Source organism: Wyeomyia smithii, chromosome 2, assembly GCF_029784165.1.
Source record: "Wyeomyia smithii strain HCP4-BCI-WySm-NY-G18 chromosome 2, ASM2978416v1, whole genome shotgun sequence".
Classification (NCBI taxonomy): Eukaryota; Metazoa; Arthropoda; class Insecta; order Diptera; family Culicidae; genus Wyeomyia; species Wyeomyia smithii.
Window position 1 is genome coordinate 8,355,949 of NC_073695.1, and position 20,126 is coordinate 8,376,074.

The following is a 20,126-nucleotide window of genomic DNA, read 5'->3' on the forward strand; positions in this document are numbered from 1 at the left end:
ACTTTATTCCTTGTTACCAAAATACCCTACTGATAGCGTAACGGTGTTAAAATTATTTCTAAAAAATTGGAGGATCAACTTGCTATAAAGTTAATCGAATAATCAGAATATGAATAAGGACAACAGAATCGCTGGAGTAAAAGTCAACCCACTCAATGAATCTTCTGCACCATCATCGCAAGTCAAATCCATTTCATCCCTAACAGCCTGACGAGGCACTATCAGTTCCGGTATTGGGTTTTACGAACTTTCTATCGCATTTCCATCATCTTGATCCGAGCACCATTGGGGGGCATAAATGGGAAAGTTTCGAACATTTTCGAGCAACCGGAGAAAACGATTTCCCATCACCATCCGTCGTGCACTGTGCATTCCTTTCCTCCCCCCTCACCAGATAAGCTTGTCCGCTGGACCGTCCTGGACCACAATCGCCGATAAAACTTTTCGTAAGATTTTTCCTTTGTTAGCGTCTTACGCCGCCGTGGCCGTCATTGTCTTTATATATGTATATGTAGGGAAAAGTCTGTTTCAACTTCCGGCTGCTGCTGCTGCTGTTTCTGCAGTGTTGCATGATTTATTAGTGTGTTTGTTTACCATCAACCGAAGTGGCCAAGTTGAGCTGGTGAGGTTATTTTTTTACACGATCTGCAAGTGTTTGTACGTAGAGCTTGTTATGCTTACTGGGGCTTTGGGACCATCAACGGTTCAAATTTATGGATGGAAAAGTTTCGCTGCCAGGAGGGCTGCCTGCTGCTGATATCAACCACGTGCTTCTGCTTGACGCGCCAGGAGATAACCTTTCAAGGCAGCTCAGGTTGGCGCACGGAGATAAGTTCAAGCTCCCGAAAAGGACCCCATCAATCATGTGCTGCTGCTGCTGCTGCTGCTGGCTGAAGCACCAGACTAAATGGTATACATTAAAATGCAAATTTTCCAGCACGTCCGAGAATGGCCAGCAGTTGTCACGTAGGGTAACTTCGAGCGCACCGGGCTGGATTGCGCAAGATTGTTTCGAATGGTTTGGGTCGCAAATTCAAACTCGGCGCAACAGCGCATAATGAACAAACTGTCGCCGGAAAACGTTTTCATAAATTCCGCTCGCCCAAAATATACAGTAATTATTAGGGAACTAGGGGAAATTTCTCGCTTCCTAATACCTGGCGTCTTCTTGGAAGCAAAGTTCATTATTCAAGCTTTAGTCTCATTCCAGTGGAAATTGTGTTAACATTCCTCGAAAGTTAGCCTGTTCCGCTTCAACTACCGAAGTCAATAAATTCCACGTTGCTAAAGTATGACAAAGACGTAGGGTGAAAGTACCTGTTTTGGTCTCAACAACAACTTGAGCTTTTAAAACTTTGAATAAAACAAGAAGCAAGATTGGACTCAGGATTTTGAATTGATTATATTACTTTGTCTTGAATTTTGAATTGGAATGTATTCTAAACATAGGTCTATACTAGACTCGTATGAACCAGTATTGTTGATTGTACTCTAGATATCGGATTAACAATTTTGTACTCTGTATTCAGGATTTTGGTTTTTGGATTCGACTAGTTTCTAGAATCTGACGTAAACAAATCTGTAAAAATTATCCGCAAATTATGTACTTTAGAAACCATTATCCTTGGAATCCATAATAACTAGTTATTATTTATTCAACTAGAGTATTTTTATCGAAAATCGGTTATTGATAGAGGAACTAACTTTTACATTGGCTACTGACAAAATCACGTTATAGGCTCAACTCATTTTTATATTTGCAATCGTTGTTCGTTTTTTAAGTCATTCCATGATGAAATGGCATAGTGTACTGATTCAGTTTGACTTTGGCATCCAAGCGTCCACAAACCAGTGCTGCCAGCTTGAAATAAAGAACGTGAAAAATCACCCCTCATATCATAAGGAACTGAAACAATCGATATATTTCATAACATACTACGCCCAAAACCGACGCCTTTATCTTAGTAGCTACTCGCAAGACTGACGACACTCAACCTGTGCCAAACCTACGGGTAACGGTGAAATTGTGCCAATTCCACCTTCCGCAACAGAAGCTGACGCCATCTAAAATTATCATATGCTCGACTCACAGGATGAAGCGGAAATTAAGTCTGTTTCGCGGACGGGACGGGATAACAGTGACATTCAGTTGGATGTAGGGTAGTTTGGGGTAATTTGGACCCCTGGGGTGAAACGGACAGGTGCTTTATCTTGGAAAGTATTACATTTTTGGGCTCCATGTACTACTTCATCCTTTCCTTAAACTACTAAACCCTAACTAATATAAAAAATTAATGGTTTGCTGTGACAGGTGCACCGCAGTGCCAATGTAAACAAAGGAAACATCAAAAGTTGATTTTGCTGTAAGAATTTCTTCGATGTTTTCAGTCTAATGAGCTTTGCAGCCGTGTTTGTCTAGTAAAAGAGTACATTTTAATGACAGATTGCTATAAGTTTGATCGAAAATAGTGGAAGGAATTTAGTTTTTAGAAAGGCGTCCTGTTTGGGGTAAAATGGACAGTTTTTTTGGGGTGATATGGTCAGGCGAGTTTGAAGTAAATTCTTTTGTCGGATTGATGCCGCGGGCATATAAAAACGAACGGATAGACGGCGGTGTACAAACAAGGAACTGTAAAAAGTGTTTCAGACAATCTGGGACGATTTATTTGTACAAAAAGTGTTTTCAATGCTCCGCAGAGTGGCGGGTTTCTGAACGAAAGTTGGAAAAACCAATTTTTTTTTCTAAAATGCTTGAAAATGACGTATTATGCCAATTTATGGGTGCTGAACTCATTTCTGATGTCCGAAAATGCTGTTCCCCTAAAATGCCGTTAAACCTTTCTTATTATCAGATTTATTTTTTTGTTCAGATCATGTTCAACATTGGTATACTTGTTCTTTATCGAAAAACTTTATACCCGTATTTTTTTGTTTGGTCCTTAGTGTGATCCACTTTGAATTAAAGTTGCCAAAAATCCCCAATCATTTTTTAAAAATTGTAACTTTTGAGCCGTTTGACCGATTAAAAGATTAAATGGAAAATTTAAGGAATTTGATAGGCCTTTCAAGGAAAAATAAGAAATCGTACGTCAACGTACATTCCTTATATATTTTCCCGTTTCGCGAATTTGGGATTAACGGATTTGGAACGACGATATGCAAACCGGGACCCAAAAATTCGAAAAATACGGTTAATTTCATATAGGCTGTTGATTATCCGATCATTCCGAACTGTTCCACGAGACTGTACGGTACACAAGAGTTCTGAAAAATAACATAAATTTCCCCTCAAAACGAAACTCGTTGATCCAAAATCAGATCAAAATTGAGGGAATTAGGTAATCGAAGTTAAGCTCAAAATTGTGATTTTCGAACATAAAAATCATTGAAATTTCCTGACACAGCAACATTCACGCACACAAACACACACACACATGCACACACACAAACGCGCGTGTGCGACACACGATCGCATATTCAGTTTCTAGTATGAATAATTGGAGAAGGGAATTTTTTTTGGCCTACTGTGGAACCACTGTGCAATGCCTATGAATTGCAGTTATCATTCCGTATGCCTGATACCACCTTCTACTGGTATTAAGCAACTATTGATACTATAAAACTCACATTTTTTACCCTGTTCACATCACCCCAAACACTGTCCATATTACCCCAATAGCTGTCCATTTTCACCCCAAACGATTTTTTTATGTCCGAAAATCATAATTTTTAGTTTCTTTATTTTTTTTGTTCTTTTGACCTCAATATCAAGGTTTTATCGCGCAGAAACATAGAAAACAGATCAATATTACTATAGTATATTACGTTTATGGGATAGAAAAAACAGGTTACGAAATAACAGGAGTTTTCCTTAGGGGGTCCAAATTACCCCAAACTACCCTAAGAATATTTTTGGGTTCCCTCGCTTCGCAGTAATGCCACGCGTTTAGATGGATGTCGTCTCTTTGGAATTGGCAGTAACAAGGTGTGTCACATACGTACGAATTCGTCTCTATCTGATGGTTATGGTAGATATGAGGGGTAGAGGGCAGGATGAAATGAATTGCAAGGTCTTAATTTATTCAAATTTATTTTCTGCCGCTGAAAGCTGCCAATTTAAAGAGCATCAGATGTGACATCCGACTATGATAGTCACTGTCAATCTACGGAATGAAAATAATAATGTGATGGGTAAATTTTTCACCTTCTAAGAAAGATGTTTATATCAGAGAATCACGTTGAGCTCAAATTTATCATTTCGGTAATAACCTAGCAAGATTAGCGATTCTGACTGACATATCGCTAATTTCACACCCTTCCAAAGGACCGCGTTTCAATCCGGAAATACCGTTGCAATAGAGAAACTATTTGCTTGCACCACGGTGGCACTGCGAAACGAAACTAAATTACACAGCTGCGACCAATGTCGAAACATTCATTAGTTTAACCGTCAGCAGCATTCGCGCGCGCGAATAAGTCAACAAAACTATTGTGCCATTCGACGTAAACTGTGTGTCAACACACAGTTGCACCCACGCAAACGGCTTCCAGAGGTCTGAAAGTAAACTTTCTCTCTCTAGCACTCCGAGTGACATGTTTGCGCGACCGAAAATCCACTCAACATCCGTGTGCAGCAGAATCACATTACCCGGGTATTTGTTACCGGTTACGGACGCTAGAAAGCACTTCATACCTTCTCTAGTGTATGTAGTTTTCCGTTTCGATTGCTTCCATCGGAAGTAACTTTGCTAGCCAAACCAACAACAAATTTGCGATACCGACTGACTGCCGATGTAACGGTTCGGAAAATTGTTGTCTCAGAGCAATGGAAAACTTCTGACGCTGTGTAAGTAGTGACACGATTTTCCGACGATATCGAATAAGAAATTTCTGAAATATTGACGTCAAATGAATGGTTTGGATTGATGAAATAATGTTTTGAGTGTTTTAGCTTTGGATGAAAAAAACTATGTGTTTATCCGGATAGTTGTGTTTCAGACGACGATTTACAAGGATGTTCAATTGTATTGATAACTATTCTACTGTTATGATGACTCTGCGTTGCTAAGGAAGGGTGATTGTTTTTGTTTTGACGTAGGACTACGTGTTTCTTCACTGTACTGGAGTACATTCCTTATTAACAAAAATGAGCAACGTTGAAACAGGTAGATTTCAAATGCTTTTATGACATGACAATTATCATCACAATTTTCCTATTACTATCATTTTATAATCTCTAACTAATGCGAATTATTCCGAATTCTGTGCATCGTAAAGAAGAGCTAATCGCTCTAGAGAAGTGTTTCCGGTTCCGTAATCTGATTTACTCAGCCAGTGAGCAGCAAATCGATTTTGGTGCAAATGTCGATGCACAAGTTTCGTTTGGTAAAGTACAAAATCTTTCGATCGTTCTCAGAGGAACTAGACTTTCAATGAACTGGCTCTTTTGATCAACTCGCAGGCAATCTACTTGCAAAGAGTCAAGCGATCAAAAGATGTCGTTCTTTCAAAGAACTGATTCTCCTGATTATCTCGCGAGCAGATTGTCTGCATCTACATAAATTCAGAAGATCGGTGAACCAGTTGTTTCGCTCTTCTCGCTGCACCTTTTCTATTCATTCGCGTGCGTATTCGGCGTTATCCAGTTCCTGTGGGTGAGCTATGGCAAGTTATTTTTTGCGTGCTCGCGCGGCTGATGGATGGGTTATGCTTAGCAGAACAGACATTCGGTGGCAGCTGGTTGTCGGGAGTTTTATTGCAGTTTTGCGCTTGGTAGGAGCGGTGTAAAGGTGTCACATGGCTCTCACTTGCGTTGTTTGATAATAAAATATACTGATCGAAACAAAAATTATGTAGAACGAAAAGAGCGAGTGAGCGTAAAAACCTTTTACCTTAGTCACCGAAACCGCTCTAAGCCGCTCACTGTAGTGAACCATTTTTCCCAGCGCTAGAAGTAATAGAAGTAGCGAGGCGTTACCGAGGATACAACTTTCGTTACTTTCGTAACGTTGTGTAGGCGGATTAGATAAGAAACATACTTTTCGATAGTTTTATTTGTTTATTTGTTCATCGTCTTCGATCACTGATTTGTTTTATGCTATATTTTTAATTCTATTTTTAAAACCTTTTTTTTGTCAAGTTAAAGTCAAATAAATCACAGACGTCATTGAATCCTTTAGGCAGGAACTGAGCGGATTGTTATAACCATAGCTTGTCCTGTGCCCGGGTATGGAGATCATTGTCCAGTATCACAACTGGCGCTGAGGAACATTTATTTGAATTAGCAGGAGGATAATATAATGACCCGAGGAGATATCCGTGTTTGTCTCAAGGCGTAGGTCCGATACCATCGTGTGCGCTTTTTTCTTGCGATGATACAATATAATACAGAAAAGTTCGATGATACAATATCATATAGAAAAGTAAGAATTATGGCAGATGTAATGAACCCGCAAGCGCGATATTGGTTATTTTAAACTCGATGCTCGAGCTCAGTACAAAATGAACTCTGCTGCAAACCTTGCTCTTTCTCAAACATTACAGTGATTTCTTGTGGAAGTGCAGATGTATTTTTGCCTTCCAATAAAGTGAGTATCGCGTCAACATATTTCTATACGCTGGTATTGCTTGATATAAATATAGTATTTACATTTTAAAGATGAATGTTGATTCATCCCAAACATCGTCTATTGATTCTCTGTGTTACTACAGCTGATCTGGCAACAATGAAGTAGCAACCGCAGGCAGTCGATCATGCTTATGTCCTGTCTCATGCTCATGCTAACCAAAATAGTGGAACATTGATTTTTTACGAAATTATGTTGATTTTCGCACTTGAAAGTGACCGATTCTACAATTAGGTTTCAATAGCATCGAATCGACCGCCGCGGATAGACTAGCAACTTAAATTTTTCAAACTCCATATTTTGAAGATTTAAATTTATATGCGATTGATTAACGGAGATTGTTTCAAGTTACGGCACCCCAGAGGTGACTGGAATGGGTTTCGACAGTTTTTTTTTTCGAAAACGTACTATTTGTTTGCGTTTCGATATGTATGACTGGAGCTTCTTCAAAAGATAAGATCCCAATCTCACAGCTTGAGAAGTTCTGTTACTGAAGTCAGTGCAAAGGGCTTCTACGCGCTTGCCGTTATCCTTCACGTTAAGAATAAAAGTTACGCATTCGTAACGAATAGAAGTTGTTGAATATCCTTTCGCATTCAGTTTTCACTGTTCATTGATTGAAGTTCATTTTACAGTGCATAGTTCGAACAGTTCGATCCAACCTTTGAACATGCAATAAAAATCTTTTTTGCTTCAATAATCCAACAAACAGGTCATCTTAAATCTATCAAAATCAAATTGAGATAAAACCGCATTCATGGAGATCTTTTGGGCGGAAATTCAGTAGCAATTCAAAATCAACATCAATAGAAAAAAATAAACTAAATATTTCCCAATCATTCAAACATTGCTTAAAAAATTTTCTTGGATCGTACAATCTGTTACTGTTGAAAGAAGTTAGTCGAATTCCCCGACTAACGACAATAATTTTTGTTCTCGTGCCGTTTATTATACCTAACATTGCGAGTAATGCATATCAGACACGCTATACACAGCACTACTTACGACATTAGGTACATACAATGTAAAAAAACGATTGTCGTTGGTCAAAATAATCAGTTTTCAACTCAATCAACAATGAAATTCTTTAAAAAAAATATGTACATCATAAAGATTACACGTATGCGGGCGGTCCTGTACAATTATTATGAAATGGCACTCTCGCTATACCAGTACTGGAGAGAACAAAAAATTCTCTCTATAAAAGAGCGGTGATGCTTTCTGGTTTTGTATGAAGACAAGAGAGACCGAAATAATTTTTCACCATCAGCAAGGGCCATCCATTAATGATGTCACGCAGAATTTGGCAAAAATTAACTCCCCCTTCCTCTTGTCACAACTTTCTTGACCCCACCCCTCAATTACGTCACGTTTTTAAACACCCCCCTCCCCTTCCTTGGTTATAATTGAAAAAAAAATGAGAAATTTGTAAAAAACGCATTCGATTTTACTAAAATAAAAACTGAAAGGAAAAGAAGATTATAAAAGATAACTAGAAAAGGCGTTTAATCCTTAGTCCCAGGATTTGATGGAATCGCATATCGACGACATAGAAAACCGAAGCAGTAACTGCAATATAATTGCTTCTTTAATTCTTAAAGGACATTTAGTTCCTCTTCCTAGAACAATTCGCAATCCAAATTTTCTTCAAAAGTTACTGTAATCAAGCATTCTTATTCACGTTTTGTCACAATTTATGTGCACGGCAAAATAAAACTAACGAACATTATGTTTTTTAAACCTAAAAAAAATTAATTTCAGCAAAAAAGTGATCGTACAACTATGACTGAATGATGCAATTATCATAAATAGTTCTGAGTTGAACTCTGTGGTATGGCTATGTGTATTTTTTTGAGTTGAAATGTGATGTCACACTCAAGCTAACCCCCACTCCCCCATATGTCACAAAATGTCACAATAATCTAAATAAATAATAAAACTGGCAGAATAGACATTTAATTGATGAAACCTTCCCAGGAAATTCAAATTGAAGATTATTTGACGAAAAATGGAATGGTGAAATAGCATACACACAAACACTGATAAAAATTCAAGCATGCCCCTTAGTCTCAATAGTGATGTTGCTAATGCAAGAAGTCCGGAATGCTGCAGACACCAAGGCAATATAAAGATCAATGTTTCTGCTCGCAGTGAGTGGTTCATTCCGGAAAAAAACAGACCCATCCGGATGTGGTCTTTAGCATCTTGAACAGCAACTCCCATCCCTACCTGCTCGTGGTACCAGCCGGGATACGAGTAACCAAGCGAAGATCATGGTAACCAACCCGTGGTGGGATCCTGCCGTATTCTAACAGGCAAGGGAGAGGTGGGTTGACTTCCTTCTGTTTCCCAGGTTAGGGGCGGCTCATAACAGCGTCTGACCCGGAGCGGGCGGCTAAATTAAGAAACGTGCTGTCTCGAACGCTATACCCAAGATGACATCCCAATCATAGCACTCGGCAGCGTGGCCCTAGTAAGGCAACCTATTTACACAATTACACTACGAACATTCAAGAACATATAACTCGAAACATTTGGCATGGATCTAGGTAACGAAAAACGGACCACGAGTGGAATCTCGGTACCTAGAACTGAATGTCGCTAAATTTTGTGGGCGGAGACAGGGTGCTGCTTGAGCAGCTAGAACCCTGTAAGTTCGGCATCATCTGCAGGAGATCTGTCGCAAAGAGAAAGTGTGAGAAGTCCATGGAGGCAAGGCCCAGTTCTACCAGAGTGGTGGAGAAACCAATGAGCTGGGAATGGGTTTTTGTGTTATAGGCAGAATGCAGGATCGCGTGATCAATTGGTAGGCGATCAACGAGAGGATGTGCCTGTTAAGAATTGAGGATCGTTTCTCCAACTACAGCATCATCAACGTGCACTGCCCGCACGAAGGTAGACCTGGCCTAGTTATCAGAAGCACATTCGTTCCACGCAAAGATATCCCTTTGTCGAATCAAATTGACAACTTTCTCATTGATGGCCGATTTTTCTCAAACATTACAAACATACGGTCCCTCTGGGGTGCTGATATCGACTCAGTCCACCACCTAGTAGCAGTACACGTGCGCTCAAAACTTTCCACGGTATTCCACACACGTCAGAACCATCCTCCTCGGTCAAACATCCGGCAGTTGACGAACCCGCAGGCTGCCGGAAACTTCGCGCGCCTCCTCGATGAGGCACTGCCTTCCACGAAAGAATTATGTGCTTCGACTCTCGACGATGGGTGGGGGAAGATACGCTCGGCCATTGGAGAGGCCGCAACCGCGGCACTATATGTGGTAATGTCGAGCCGACAAAATGATTGGTTTGACGGGAAATACCAGCAATCGATGGAAAGGAAGAAAAGAGCTTGGAAAAACTATCTAAGCATCGCCACAAAAGAAACCGCGGCCAAATACCGACGAGCTTGAAATGAATTGACCACGATTATGAGGAAGAAGAAGCGCCAGTAGGTGGACAAAACTCGTGAAGAACTGGAGTAGCTGTTTCGGGCTAACGATACGCTTAAGTTTCTTGAGAGAGTGAACTAATCCCGTAATGGCTACGCACCGAGTCCAGATAAGTGTAGGGACGTGGAGGGAAACCTGATCACAAGCGAGTGCGTGGTGGTTGACAGGTGGCAGCAGTTATTCGATGAGCACCTAAATAGTGGAGCAACGGAAGGAGGCGGGAGGAAAGTTATATTTGGAGTGCCTACAAATGAGAGTAGTGTCCCAGTTCCCGATATTCTGGATATCAAACGGGAACTTGGGTCACTCAAGAACAACAGAGCCGCCGGCAAGGACAGGCTACCGGCGGAGCTCTATAAAAATGGAAAAGAGGCACTAGCAACGGCACTCCACTGGGTAATCTTTAGGATATCGAAGGAAGAGAGACTACCGGAGGAAAGGATAGAAGGAGTTGTAAGCCCCATCTATAAAAAAGACGATTGGCTACAATGCAGCAACTACTACGGTATAAGCTGGAAATCGTGCCTACTTTGCCCTTCGCAGGGCGCTTCGATACAGGAGAATACGCCGCTGCACGAAACTGACGATGTACAAAACCCTAATTAGACCCGTAGTTCTCTATGAACTCGAAACCGTGACGCTTCTCACGGAGCACAAACGCGCACTGGCCATATTTGAAGGGACTACTTGGAGAGATTCCCATCCTGCATCTGACGAAGGTCAGGAGGCTACGATGGGCCGGGCATGTCGCGAGGATACCGGACGACAGTGCGGTAAAATCGGTTCTCTTCAATGACCCCACCGGCACCAGGAATAGAGGGGCCCAACGTGCGAGATGGCTTGGCCAAGTGGAAGCGGATTTGCGAGTATCGAGACATCTAGGAAATGGGCGACGAGTAGCCCAGAACCGAGAAGAATGGAGGAAGATACTTGATACGGCAAGAGCCACTACGGCTCTAGGCTGCTGAATTAAGTAAGTACCATGGAACGGGATGGAATTGATCAATTTTTATAACAATTTCCAATTAACTAGCTTCATGTACATTTTTTTTTTTTGGTTTGTGCTCCAGTAAACCTTTATGGCTATTGGTGATAAATGATGATTTTTGTACTGAAAAGTATCATTTACAGCTAGTTTGGAAACGAAAATAACGATATTTCAGGTTAAAATTTGTTTATTTTGGTTCACGAGCTGCTTGTTGCTAAATTTGCTCTTATTTGATCGTCGTTAGACCGATTTCGATTCGGTTTGATGCAAAAGCTAAAAAACTAGCTCTGGAATTAAACTCTTTGTGGTTTCCTGCGAATTCATCAGTATTTCTTTAATGTTATGGAATGATCATTGTTGAAAATTACATTTTTTGAGCTTTTATCAAACTTTACTCACTTCTCCAAATTTAGCGTAATTAACCCTCAACTAGGATTACTTTAAGTAAATTCAATACCTTTTTTTGTTATTCGGAAACTTGTCTGATCAAATTTGATTGAGTTTTGACTGAGTTAGAAGAATTTTTCGAAAATATGAAAAATTGCATCGGGCATGTAAGGGTTAATTTTGACAGGTATGTGAATCATGCAAAAGTTGCGTTCAAGGACACGTCAACATTGCCTAGTAAGAGCAATATCTTTTGATTAGGTTTTTTTATCATGAATTTTCAGGTGATCAATTTCAACCCACTGATCAATTTCACCCCATTCCACGGTACCCTAACTTAATGTTTCAATTCAAGAATCCTTCATATGTTTCTTTCGAGGAAATAAAACCAAAATAACGCGTCAAAAATTAAGTCAAGTTCAATGTTCAATGGTTAACTTCCAGATGACTTACGACTCGTGAGTGAAAGGAGATGTAACGGCCTGCTTCCCATACTAAGGAGTAAGCAGTCTAGTTTCCACTCTTAAAACATTTCAGACATTCGATCAATGGCATATTCCGGATTAGAATCTTTTTCATGCACTTTTCCAGAATTAGAAAAACCGATATATTCCATACCCACAGACAGTCAGATATTCGATGGTTTGAAATAGTATACAGTCGAATCTAGTGGCTCTTCAGTTAATTATGAACAATCAGTGGTCCCTCTTAACTATGCTTGAATAGGCAGAATAAAATCAAATTAATATTGCATGTATAGTTACCTTTCGAAAGTTCACGAAAAAACTATGAAAAACAATATTGTAAACTAACTGTTTTTTGTTTAATCGTTTGAATTAGGGCTTAATAATTGAACTCTGAGAGTACATTATTTACACAAAACATCATTAATTTAAATTGTATTCAACACAAAAAAAAACAATTTTGACAATACGTAAAATTCACGGTTTCACCCAATTCACTGTGAAATTTTTTTTTGACTGTGATAAAATCAAAAAAGCACTGTATGTATATGTTTAGCTCTCAAATTGATAGCCTTATTTATTCAATTAGCACTTACAGTACTGTCAACCAATTTTGATTCAACTTTTTCTAGAAGAACACAAATTTATCACAGTTTTTGGGACTTAAGATTTCAAAATTTTCCATTGTTCCGGAATTTTTGAGGGGAAACGTGGTCAGATTCACCAGGGCACCCAATTGCCGGAACTCGGCCAGGAGTGACCAAATACCAATCGCCAATAGTGTTGTTTTGCAAAAACTTGAAGTCTGATATGTCGTAAGCCAGGTTACGATACCGTTTTCGATCTAGCTTGTGTCTCTAGAAGGGGTACTTTCCTCACGGTCTTTTGAAACAATTTGGATCAAAATCGATTCATATCTCGCGGAATGGCTGGAAAAAGAGTTTTATTTTTTCGACTCTGAAGAGGCCAGTACTGTAAGTGATATTTGTTAATTTTTTTGTCAGATCCGCATTTCTGAGGAAAATTATTTCTTAAATTTTTGCCAGTTAGGTAAAGTAAAATATACAAAAAGGAAACTACTCCAAAATAGGTTTGAGCTCTAAAATTGGTAACTTTATATTTATTTGATTAAGAACGTGATCTTTCTTTTTAAAAATGTATAAGGTAATCGCTCCATTATTCATCTCAACAGCTTGGTGCACCTATATTCATCTTATTTCTCTCATTTGTCCAATTTACCGTCAAATTTCTACAAATTTTTGAAAGTAAATCTATTTGCTTCTCGATTTTCTCAAGTGGCTGAAAGTTTTACGTTGAAAATATAGTAATATTTGACGATAAATTGATCAAAAAGGCGTGATGAGATGAATATAGGTACTGATATGAATAAAGGAGCAGTTACCCTAAATAGAATTGATAATCATTCAATTAGCAACAAACAATAGCTTCACAAGTCAAAAAATCGAATAAAGCAAGGTCACCGCGTTATTCGCAACGAAATGGGATTTCTTTTGTTCCGGTAACAAAGACATATTTCAATATACTGTGACAAGGAAACATAACAGTAGTTTGGAGCTAAATTTGTTTCTAGTATCTATCCCCTAGCTCTTATTTATCGTAAGTGTTCAAAGTGTTTGCCTTATTTGCTACCTGTAGTGCAATAAAACTGGTTAAAGGCTAATGTTGAAGATGCGTTTCGAGAATGTTTTATTCGGCAGAAGTTGAAATGCATTTTGAGCTTTACGTAATATTTTTTATGCTAAATAAGATAAGTCAATCTTTCTGAATATAATCCCTATGTTGGCAAGTATTTTCTCCTAGCACCCTACACAAAATAAGTCCCCTCGGACTAATTTCTGTCCCTAGACTTGGAGCAAAAAAAGAAAATTCTCTGTAGTAGTAGATTTATTTATTACCAATACAGAGGTGGAGTCGGTAGTTGAAAGCTATTTTGAGCAAATTAATATCTCTTATAAAATGGGGGAAAATGTTTCAGGATATAGCAGACTATATTAAAAAATGAATGTTACCTTCACTTTTTTTAACCAATACTGGGTCGAAAAACATAATCTACAAGTACAAATATTATCCGTGGTTTTTATATAAAGCTTAAATGGTGTAGAGCAATTACTGGGGATCTCTGCGCTCCTTCCGTGTACTGTTTTTGAAAGGTTTTGTGAGTCATGAGGTACAATCTTTGATTGCAAAAAACGCTTCGTTTCTAATGGATAGTTTTACTATCACAGTGTATTACCATGATACCCAGTTCCTGAACAGAATTTCGCAGTCCAAGCAGATGCGAAACACTTCAATTGCAATTAACTTCATGTTCCCTTTTTTCCTCTACTTACAGAAGATCCTACATTCCTTCTTTTTGCGTGAATTACGTCCCAAACACATCAAATACGGTATCAAAAAATCCATAACCGATGATGTACGATGAAATTAAAAAGAACACACCACAACCCACACCTCACTGGCAGGATGCTTTCCACAGAAAACCACCGAAGAGTAACCAACAAAAAAAAATAGCCCTTTGAAAATACACCCGTTTTGTGCCAACACGAAAACAATTTTCCACTTGCTGTCGGTGCCAAACCTGCACTAAAATGGCGGCAGCACGACGGACGCGCGACGCTTTGTTTGCGTGACTTGAAGCAGTTCACTCGCCCAAAGGCCATCACCAACGCTACCCACACGCACCAAGTTAGGGTTCGAGTGGCGTGAAGAGGGAGAGTGGTGCTGCACACGTGAACCTTCAGACTGAGGTCAGCACCGGATTGAAATAATTTCCGGAAAATTTTCATTATGATTCATTATTAATTGTGTTAACAATGATTGCGCGCGTACGAAGTGAGCCACTCGCTGGAAATGCCGATCCGGTGCAGTGGTCAGCGGTCGATTGGCCGGTGGGTTTGTTCTGAAATTAATACACTGCCCATGCCCAGGATCGCTCACAACAGGGGGGCTTGCTAGATGCTTTGGTGTTTGAGCAGCGGATTTATGTCGCAGTTCGCAACGGATTAAAATGAATATTTAATTAAAGTGAATTGCTTTGAGAGATTTTGTCAGGCCTCGCCGAAATCGAGTGCACACTGAATACGGTTTATTAAAAGGCCCTTGCCGTAGAAGATGCTCTAAGCCCCGACTAAAATACTCCTTTGTTTGCGATTGATTTATAGCGGTTATATCCATCAATTACCCATTTGAAAAGGATAAAAAGTGTACACAAATATGTTCCCATTTCATCCAGACTTTGGCGATGTAGTCGCTTAAGACTTAACAAATAGTTCCGCAGCGTCGCCAATTCAGCAAAATTGCACGGGCAAGCGACCGAAACCGAAAAATGACTGCAAAAGGAACGACCCAAGCGCTGCCCTGAATTCCAGGGCGAAATAAAACGAACTTCGTTCCTCGCTTGCTTCTCCCGAAATTCATTTCCGTAATATCCGCAGGACGTGAATCAAACTGAAATGAAAGGTGGTTGGGGACTACTAGAGAGGAGGGTTCGAGGATGAAGATGGCGGGGGTACCAAAATGCCAGTGAGTTCCCAACCGGAAGGGGAAAAAATAGACAACAGGAACCTTTTGGCAACAACAGCAACGATAAGGACGGACCGACTAAGAGCCACCAACTGGTTTCTGTACAGGAATGTGCCAACGAGTTTTTTCTTGCTCCCCGTACTTTTTACTGTTTTTGTGCGATAGAGTCGATTTTTGAGCAAGAAGAACTCTATCCGAAGGTGGTAGCAAAATAAACGGCGCGACAATAAAAATGTCTAATTTATGAACTTGCCATTTCTGGTTTTTGCTTTGCAGTCCTGGCTCGCAACGAATCGGAAGGCACGACCGGCCTTGGAGTGGCGGATTAAATGCATCCTTTCCGGAAAAATGGCAATTATTGGGCATTGATCAAGTGGCTCCAGACAAAAAGCATCGTTGAAACGTGCCTAAATGGGAGATGACGATAAGTAGGAAGTTTTAAGGGGACTCGTGCTTGATGCTGCTGTCAAGGAATGGAAAATCATGATCATTTTACTCTTCTGTTAGCAAACACATTCATTAGGGAAACGGAAATTTATTCGTCGAGTTTCAGTTCTGCGTAGTTCACGTAACGTTGAGTTTACATTGTTCATTAACAACGGGAAATAAATCCATTCAGTTACTTTGAACTGTGATGTAGGGCTAAAAAAATATTGCTAACGAATGTAAACTGAACAGGTAACAATACGTAACTTGTCCGCGTGCTGGAAAATTTCCGCAGCGCTGGCGGTGCCAAACTTTTCGGTTCCATGAAATTACCGGCCATGTCATTTCTAACTACTGCTGCACTAGCTAACTAACAACTGCTGTTACTACCCTACACGCGAGGGTACACAATGTTTTCAACCGATCGCTGAAAGTTTGCTAATTAAAATTTTCCATTTGATGCACATGTTGTAGTAGAATTTCTGTTTGCACCGGCACCGGGCGAACACTCCCGGGCCCGGCCCTTCCTCCCCTGCGGCGAGGCTACGATGGAATTGTTGCAAAAGGTGACTTGGTGCGTACTTCATCACTGCATCGGAATGAAAATACTTTCATTAATTATGTCAACTTTCGGAACCGGCCATCCGGCGACAAACAAGTACCGAAGGCGGTGTGAACCGGTCGCGGACAGGACGGTGGTTATCGCGACGAAAAGTTGGTTTGTTACGGTGGAACATAGTTATATTTTTTTTTCACTAGCATTTCGGAAAATATTGCACGGCCAGCTGTGGAACGGTATGGCGACGATGATACTGCCGAAAAGGTTATTGTGCTTCGAGACAGGTAGAATATTTTTAAGCTGAAACTTTATAGGTGATGAAATAGAAACTGCCGAAAACATCATCGCTTAGTATCGCTTAGGACGAAAGTTGATTTTGAGATGTAAAAAAGATTTACATCTTATCCTAAGCACTTTCAGTTGGTTAGAAGAGCACGAAGAGACGTAAATTTTTGACTTGGTTTTAAATTCACTAGAAAATTTTGCAGATTATGTTCTTTGTGGTACATTTTGGGGTTCAATAGGGTTTTATCGTTACGTGCCTGAGGTGTTGTCAATAAAGTGATTCAGGAATAGAAAAAAAGCCATTCCAGTTCGATCCGGCATAATGTGGTAGCATCAGAGCCTCACTAGCGTTTGGTAGTATTTTTGAATCGGAGCCGAGCTGTTTTGGAACAACGGAAAAATTGACAGTGTCAACAGTGAAAAAATTTAAATTAATAAGGATGCAAGTATTTTCGATTTCAATGGCAGTTTGGGGTCCGTCAAGGGCGAACGTCGACAAGAACGGAATCCTGGATGGTTCGTTCGTTTCATGTGACCGTTCGCAAGCGAGGGTTGACTCATGTTCGTGCACGCGAAGTGTCACAGGGCAACTATAAATTTTGCTTTAGAAACAGGGGATGGAGACAAATTCTTAGTATATATTGAACTCAAATTTATTTCCTATTTCATATACCTTTTAGAGACCGAGTAATGGCGCTATAATCATAAGCTAAGAATGCTAGGACTAGAGTTAGTATTCAAGTTTCAACCGTAAAAGTTGAAGCGAGTTAAGGCGCTATATCCTTGGTTTCGAAACCCGTACATAAAGAGGAAATACCTATGTCCCATCCCAGGATATTGGTCAACAAAGGAGTGTATTTCTTAGCTTTAACACTCCCAACGAATTATAACACTTCTTACATACGGATCGGTTGGTACGGATTGTCCTTGTTATTCAGGGCCGGACTTAGATGCTGGGGGGCCCGGGGCAGATATTTTCGTGGGGCACTCTTTTCTTAAAACAATAAGAGATAAGAAAATTTTGAATTTCGGAATGACTTAACACTTCGCTGGAAGGCGACCAGCAAAAAAAGGTCTCCACTCTGTCTTCGGGTCTGGCTCAGGACTAGGGGAGGCCCTCGTGTCGGTAGGTCGGGGGCATTTGCCCCCCTTAAATCCGGGCCTGCCGTTCTTAGATTATATTGTATTTTATTGCGCTATACAGTAGGCCTGGCCGTTGACAAGAATGTATGGAAATGTATGGAAATCTTTTTTTTTTAAATGGTGGATATCATCTTTCAGGATCCTTTCAAGTAGTGGCTGTGTTAGTGTAGACTAGACTAGACTAGACTAAACACTTTCAGTTGATTATGAAAGTTAAATTATATTTAATTATTGCTAAAATACTCGATGAATCTCGAAAACTGGTGCTTCGTTAGACGATTCAGTGGCAACCATTTTCAATGCATGTTTTTGCGAAAGGTTAATTTTCAGCATTATGGATGGAGTTTTTTATGTTTCCTGTCTTCAGGACTAGGGACCAGCATGACATAGATAAATATCGTTATATCACGTTATATCACAATATATCGCTATATTTTTGAGTGAAGTGCTAAGAACTACATTTTAGCTAACCAGCATGGATTCATTTTCGGGCGTTACTGACTACAAACATTTTTGACTTATAATCGCATAATTGTAACATCTGCAAAATTGGTTGTTCGAGAAAATGACACTTATATATTTTGACCTTAAATGCATTGTTCCCAATATATTTTTGCAAATAGACGCTTCAAATAAACTTAGTATAATGAAGAAAGCACTTCTTTACACTATGTATGCATTGAACATTACTTTTGAAGTCAAATTAGTTGAAATTTTTGCAATGATACTTTTATGCCGTCACTTTCGAAGTACTTTTGGAATATATCTCAAGGGAAATGAAGTTTTTCTTGTTTTCAACAAGCATGAGCTGAACATCAGAAACGGATCACCGATGGTTGGCTACCGGACCAGAATAACCTCCGAATTTCAAAGGATCCAAATGTGGATTTGGATGGAAGCTTTTTTGACAAAAAAAGTTGAAAAAGTTAAGTAGTACGACTTTTTTCAAACAAACATAAGTATATTTTTTCAGATGTAAAAATACATACTATTTTAAGCATTTCCCAATAAAAAGCACAAAATCCATAAAATGTCGAATGTTACAATTATGCGATTACATGCAGTATAGATGTGTCAACGCACCAGAGAAGAGATCTCAGGTGGTTTTATATATGGATCGTAAAGCAGCATTCAATAGGATCGACCCTAAAATTTTGCTATGCAAGGTATCACGACTTGGAGCATCCGAGCAGATAATAATATGGTTGAAATCGTACTTGACTGGAAGAACCCGTCAGTACCGACTCGGCGGTTCAGCGTTTATCAGCATTTGCGGGGTATCATAAGGAAGCAATCTGGGCCCACTACTGTTCACGTTCTTCCTTAACAATGTGGTAACTCTGTTGCGACCACTACAACATAATTTATGCAGATGATCTTAAACTGTATGTTGTAGTTTACTCGATTGAATAAATTTATTAATAGTGCTCCAAAGTGTGCGAAGATGTCTTTCCATAGCTCCATGAACCCAACTACCTTACCTCATCGAAGACTATATGAGTACGAAGAACCAGTGACAGCAATGATTCTTAAATTTTCTCTGGCGTATATGGTGTTCGAGTTTGGAAAATTATCGATCCTATTGAGGAATTGGCTATAATTTTTCGAACGTTGTCAATAAATTATATTCAAGACTCATAAAGAAAACTTACTGGAAATAAATTGGTGGCCCTGGAAAGATCCAAAATGGCATTTAGTGTTAATTTACGGACTCTGGATTCATCCCGGGATTTTAAAACTGCTTCAGGAATCGTTACCATCTAGATCAGGAAATACCCATATTATGTGGAATCGGTCTGTTTTAGACTGTTTTTTTTGGAACCGAATTCGCCCCCCCTCCCTCAATCATCAATATGCCGTTCGATAGCTTCTGTATAATTTTTTTTATAATAAGATAATATCTTCTACTATTTTCTTATTACATGGGGAAAATTACAAAGAATATAAATAAAGAATAAAGCCCAGTGTACCATTTGTTTATGGCACGGCCATAGTACACGTAACTGCAAAATAGAACCGCGCTGCGACAAGTGTGCTAGGGAACATCGTTCTTCGACCTGCCTTCAGTCTGATGACACCGAGCCTAAATGCGCGAACTGTGGCCAAAACCATTGGCCACCAGCTGCTGCTACCCGGAACGTACCCCGGGTAACACACCAGATCAGTTCCCCCGATCTGGACCCGGCAAGTAATTCCTGTACTATGCGCTGCTTCCAAAATCTTTCGTTAATGAAACTAGCAGCATGCTGC

The 20,126-nt window shown here is 39.7% G+C and overlaps 1 protein-coding gene across 1 annotated transcript in view; it reads right to left on the reverse strand.

Annotated features, from left to right (window-relative positions):
- Positions 1-20,126, reverse strand: part of LOC129726149 (uncharacterized) — a 386,566-nt gene that overhangs the window by 89,400 nt on the left and 277,040 nt on the right. The window lies entirely within an intron of this gene.